The sequence below is a fragment of the Branchiostoma belcheri genome, unplaced genomic scaffold, assembly GCF_001625305.1.
Source record: "Branchiostoma belcheri isolate BF01 breed outbred unplaced genomic scaffold, Haploidv18h27 scaffold159, whole genome shotgun sequence".
NCBI lineage: Eukaryota > Metazoa > Chordata > Leptocardii > Amphioxiformes > Branchiostomatidae > Branchiostoma > Branchiostoma belcheri.
The window spans coordinates 104,484-110,691 of NW_017803035.1; the positions used below are offsets into that span (position 1 = coordinate 104,484).

At 39.9% G+C, this 6,208-nt stretch overlaps 1 pseudogene; it reads right to left on the reverse strand.

Annotated features, from left to right (window-relative positions):
• Positions 1 to 370, reverse strand: part of LOC109465818 — a 1,298-nt pseudogene extending 928 nt beyond the window's left edge.
• Positions 371 to 6,208: the final 5,838 nt, after the last annotated feature.

Below are 6,208 nucleotides of genomic sequence, written 5' to 3' on the forward strand. Positions count from 1 at the left end.
GGGTAGAATTTAAAAATGGACCAAGTTTAATATTAGTTAACTGATTATGTTTCAGACCCAACCAGATAAGATGGGGGAGGGTTGAGAATGTGCCATTCTCAATGTCGGTTATTTTATTATCATCTAAATCAATACTCTTTAATTCTGTGTACCCTGAGAAGTCAGACTGCGTCAAGGATACGATGACGTTCCTCCGTAACCAAAGATATGTGATAGTTGAGGGTAGATCTTGTGGAACACTCCTGAGGCCTCTGTCGCTGCAGTCACATGAGGCATAGGAACACGTAATGGTACACGTCGTGGCTGCTTCACTTTCCTTCATAACCAGAAGAAGAACCAGAAGTCTCTTCAGTTTGCTGAAGCTGAACATTTTCTGTTTGGGAAAAGTCAAATCTATGCAGATTATCATGAAAGTTCATCTGTGTTGGCAGTAATCATAGCAAAACGTTGAACTTTATGCCAGCACACAATTACAAATGTACACAGGGATCGAATTCTCAGCGACCACTGTCGCCTTCATCAGGATGATTAATGACCAATCACTTCACAGACGTGATCTCGCGAGATTTACGGTCACATACACGTGACCTTATTCAGACGAGACTTCATTGATACTTGACGTGAGCAATTGAGCAGTGGTCGCTGAAAATTTGATCCCTGTGCAACTGTGTGTTGGTATAAAGTTCAACGTTTTGCTGTCAAGTGTATGCAATCATAAGCTAACGTCTCCTACCAAATTTAAGCACTCAACTAGAAAGGCCGACATTTGCTTTGGAGCAAATTCAGCATGACTTCACCACATTTCACGACATGGCAGGGAAAGAAGGAGAAATCGAACGGAAAACAATTCTTTACATTTATATAACTATAGTAGGAAGTGACAACTGTTAATTGCATAATGCAAACTGTTGATTTTCAAGATAAAAAGAAGCGTTTATGCCCCACATTCCAATGCTGGAGCAGGAAAGCTTGACATACCTACCAAAACACTTGATTAAAGTCCATACTGTAATTATGGCATGGCTTTGTACAGGTGTTAATTTAGTTAAAGCAATCAAATCCGAACAGCCAATCAGCAATGAGAATGGAGGAAAGCTGCATGCCTATTGGTTGCCTTCTCTGCATTCCATTCTGATGACTCATGCCCAAATGTGGTAACACACTGCTATAGTACATTTTCTATAACACAACCAAAAAGCTCAAATAAAACCATTCTAAAAGCCTGTATCACAAAAATGAAAAAAAAGACTCCTGGGGGTATTTGCCCATTCTACCTTCATGCCAAAGTTCATGTTATTTGGCCCAAGAATGAAGGAGTTGAATCAATTTAAAGAAATGGCAGGAGGAGGAGAAAAAGAAACGTGAGCAAAAACAATATGACATCACCACAATAGTGGTGAAGTCATAAATATTAGCTGTGATCCTGCAGTCTGGTGTAATCGTGTCAAACCTTGCCATTGGGCGTTTCTGGCAAAAAGAAATGTGCTGCCTACCAGGTAGAATATGTACATCAAAAGCAGATTGATCGAAAGTCACTTGTTGGCGACGCCTCAGGGGGGAGCCTAATGGTACAGTATTGTGTGCAGTTTGCAAGAATTCTAGGAATTGCACAGGCATTTTTTTCCACAGGAATGGAATGTCTACAGGCATGTCTGGGATTTTGCTGACACACATCTATGCCCACATTCCTACGTAGTGAATTTCCAAGAAACCCTTGGGACATTATGGAAATTGTACAGATTCACAACTGAGCAAACACATGCTGATTTACATCCCTGTCCACTCCCATGCAACATTATCTAGCTCATATAGCTATAGCTCCCATGATGTTAATGATGTAAGCAGTAAATGAGTTTTCTGAATTAGTGTAGAACATCTTCCCCTACGTATCATCGACAGTCTTCAACTCTGCTGCATTTGAACAGGTGAGGTACTATATCTTTCTCCCTATAATAATTGAGAAGTTTATTGCAAATTCATGCCCGGAGGTTAATTGCCAGTTACAAACATAAAAGAACATTGAAGAACAGTATATAAAATAACTAAAATCCACATAATGAAAGGTAGTTGTCTAAAATTATAGCTACGTCTAAGTCTAAAACTATGTCTGAAGGGTTTGACTTCTCTTTTATAACTGTAGAAGACATGTGTAACGTTATATCTGTAAGTCTCCTTCTCAGCATTTCCCCAACATGTTCAGGGTCACAATGTGAGTTATCAGAATGCCACAAAGAGGAGTATCCATTATGATCTAATACCGGTATGTCTTTAACACGTTGCAATAAAGTTTGTCTACGGGTATTTGTAGGCTTTGCTGTAAGAGAGAGCATCCGTTTGAAGGGAGTGTGAGGTTGTGTCCATTTGGACCAAGCATAACCAGAATTTAACTACTAGTATATCTATATACAAATATCTGTATCTAAAGGAAGTCTACCTAATTCTGCTCTACAGGCGACATTGCTTACTATTTCTAAATACACCAAGAACATTTTTACAGAATTGGTTGTGTACATTTTCGATAGGTGAGGTCTCATATGTAGTTTAATATAATATTTCTTGTGGACATCAGATATTGACGTTCAACTTGATAGGTTGTTAACGTTAGGTAAGCATAACCAAATCCTTCGACTAGATCAATTTTGTTATAGGACAATTATTCCACGGGTAATCATTCTCAATGGCAGATTATTTCCTGTACATTTAATAGTCCTTTATAACAGACAAGTTTACGTTTCACCTAAAATTAAAATCACACAAATCTATCACAGTTCCAACAACAGAGGAAGATTTTTACTTTTTACGATCGACACAGGTGTCCTATAGGGCTCTTTTTATTCATAAATACATTGGATGTTGTATTACCTTCTAAGGATTGCCAGGCCGTAAGAAGCACGTGGAAGGTCCCCATTTGGACAACCACACAGAACTGAAAACTAGCCCTTGTAGTGGTGAAACAGACCGCCGTGTTTCCCTGATGGGATCGGAAAACACCTCTAAGCTGACCCGCTGAGACTGGTTACCAGGCTTATAATCTCTGAACTCAGGCCGCAAATCTGTACCTTCCTGTGATGACTGCCTCAAACCAAGCCAAAGTGATCTCTCTTTTCAGCCGACAATCAGTCTGCTTTCCTCACATACCTACAATCATACCCACATTCCTTTCCCACATGCCTTTCAAGTGTATGTCCTACATTCTGACATTCTGGTCCACATTCCAGGATTCTCCACATGCCTTTCAAATGTCCTACATTCTGACATTCTGGTCCACATTCCAGGATTCCCCACATGCCTTTCAAGTGTATGTCCTACATTCTGGACCACTTTCCTACGAAGTGAAATTCCAGGAAACCCTTGCGACATTGTGGAAATTGAACAGATCATTCACAACTGAGCAGACACATGCTGATTCACATTCCTGTTCATGCCCTGGCCCCGGAGGCTAATTGCCAGTTACAAACATAAAAGAAGAGCAGTATATAAAATAACTAAAATCTACAAATGAAAGGTATTTGTCTAAAATTATAGCTATGTCTAAAACTATGTCTGAAGGGTTTGACTTCTCTCTTGTAAAGACTTGTAAACTGAAGAAGACATGTGTATATCTGTAAGTCAGAGTCCTTCTCAGCATTTCCCCCAACATGTTCAGGGTCACAATGTTGATTCGGAATGCCACAAAGAGGAGTATCCATTGTGATCTAATACCGGTATGTCTTTAAGTTTAACACGTTGCAGTAAAGTTAGTCTACGGGTATTTGTTGGAAGGCTTTGCTGTAAGAGGAGAGCATCCATTTGAAGGGAGTGTGAGGTTGTGCCCATTTGGACCAAGCATCTACCTAATTCTGCTCTACAGGCGACATTGCTACTATTTCTAAATAGATATAATAAGAATTCTAGGAATTGTACAGGCATTTTTGTCCACAGGCATGCGGAATGTCCACAGGCATTTCTCTGACCCACATCTATGCCCGCATTCCTGGAACCCTGAAGACCTGTCTGCCCCAGATGGTCCTACTTTCTGTGACCCCGGGGCTCGTTCACTATGCACTCAGGGGAGGAGTGTACTGTATCTGTCTAGAAAAAAATCATGAAATGATGGCAGTGCCATGCAAACAATAACCCTAACAGCAACCACCGTCGCCATGGCAATGTATGTTTTCATTGCCAGTCTTGTTGCTTCTGTATTTAACAAAAATGTGTCGTGTATCATCCAAGCTGCGCCCATAGGCATGTTTTTCTGATTCATTTCAGGAGACCTAAGTCGTCTAACTTAGGCCACAGCAAGTAATTTTTATGGATGACATCAGCGCGTGCATTGATTTTTTTTTTAATTTTCGCTTTATTTTAGAAAACAACAAATTTTGTTGTCCTCTGACAGTGGTCCACATGCCGAAAATGGGCAAAGGTGTCTGTTGCCATACCAGAATGTAGATGACCGATAAATATGAAGAGAGGAGAAAATACAATGCTCTGAGTTATTGTTTTTATTGTCTTTTTACTTTGATGCACTTTGATCATTCCTTTTAATCTTAGATGTGATGTTCCCACTGAATCAAAAGCATTGTGTACAATGATTGAAAACTTTTATTTTTCAGTGACAATGGATGTTGTAATACTAGTAGTTGACAGTAAACCCAGCACAATACAAGTATCATTTCATGTTTAACAAGATTTCTGGTGTCAAAGTTTGAAAATGTAGGAATCTTGTTTTTTTGCCCGCCTTGTTTTGTTTTCTCCCTATCGCATTAGATTTGGAGTCTGCGGAGGATGTCATCCATAAAATTTACTTGCTGTGGCCTTACATGTATCTCATGGCGTACTTACTATTTACCTGCAGACTATTTTCTCTAGCTTTAACTTAACTCTAACTTTACTCTAAAAAGCGTTATATATTGTACATTCTGTTATATCTTTCGGCACGGTGTCCGGAACTTTTCTAGTAACTACTGTATATATACAGACCATGTATACAAGTCTTTAAAAAAGACTACAACGATAACAAGCAAAAAGACAACTTATTAGCGTAACCAACCAGTATCCAGTTTTAAAGCGAGTTTTACTGGTTTTCTATTATCGGGTTAAATATGTAAATAATATCAAATTCAAACATAGTTCAGCTAACCTGTTCGTAGAAATCTTCCTTTCCAACAGGTTTAGTTGCTTCCTTCGGGCAGCTGAAAATGGCCTAGGTTTGGTCTCGTCTCGGCTCAGGACAGACGGCTTTTGCCATTGCAGCGTGTGTAGCTTGTAATTCGACAGGAGAATAGCTTTAACGTCTTGTTTGAATGGAGGACAAAATATCTTTGCCAGGAGCCCAGGATATAGTGGATAAAGTGGTACTCGCTGAGTCGGCTGGTACGGTGTACATACATGCAGACGTATACGAGTCCGTTTCACCACTGCTTAGATTTATTTATTTTGGCCACAGCAAATAAATTTTATGGATGACGTCTTCCGCAGACTCCAAATCTAATGCGCGCGGGCGAAAAAAAACAAGGCGGGCCGCAAAAAACAAGGTTCTTACATTTTGAAATGTTGACTCAATCATTGTACAAATGGTTTTGATTCAGCAGGAACATCACATATACACAGCCAGCATCACATATCACTGCATCAAAGTAAGAAACAAAACATAAAATCAGAGCCTTGTCTTGTCTCCTCTCTCTATAGTTATCTGCCATCCACCTTCCGGCATGGCAACAGACATCTTGGCCTATTTTCGGCATGGTGACCACTGTCAGAAGGCAACAAAATGCGCGCGCGGATGTTATCCATAAAAATTACTTGCTGTGGCCTTATTGGGCTGTCCAGACTAGTTAACAATAAAAGTACTTCAACGCGTTACACTTCAACGGATGTTGAAATACGGGCTTAAGTCCCTTGAAACCCAACCTGTTGTGTCCTTTTTTTCTTGCTCTTTAGATGTATCCCTTTTATCTAAAGACAAATTGAAACTTTGATGTCGTCTGAAAGTTTCCATCTCGCTGAAGAAACAAGCTAAGTGCAGACAATCAGAACTACAGATGCATGGCCGTTTCTACACCCACACATTTAATCTGAAGCTTTGCAAAGGCCCCGAAAGGTACTCTCCAAGCAGAGGTTTGGGTTTTGGGGGTATTTTTAGCGTGTTTTTAGCCTTTTTATCGGAGTTTCTCTTTTGCACTGAATTTTTCCCCATCAAACCCTGGTCAAGCTGCGAATATATATATAT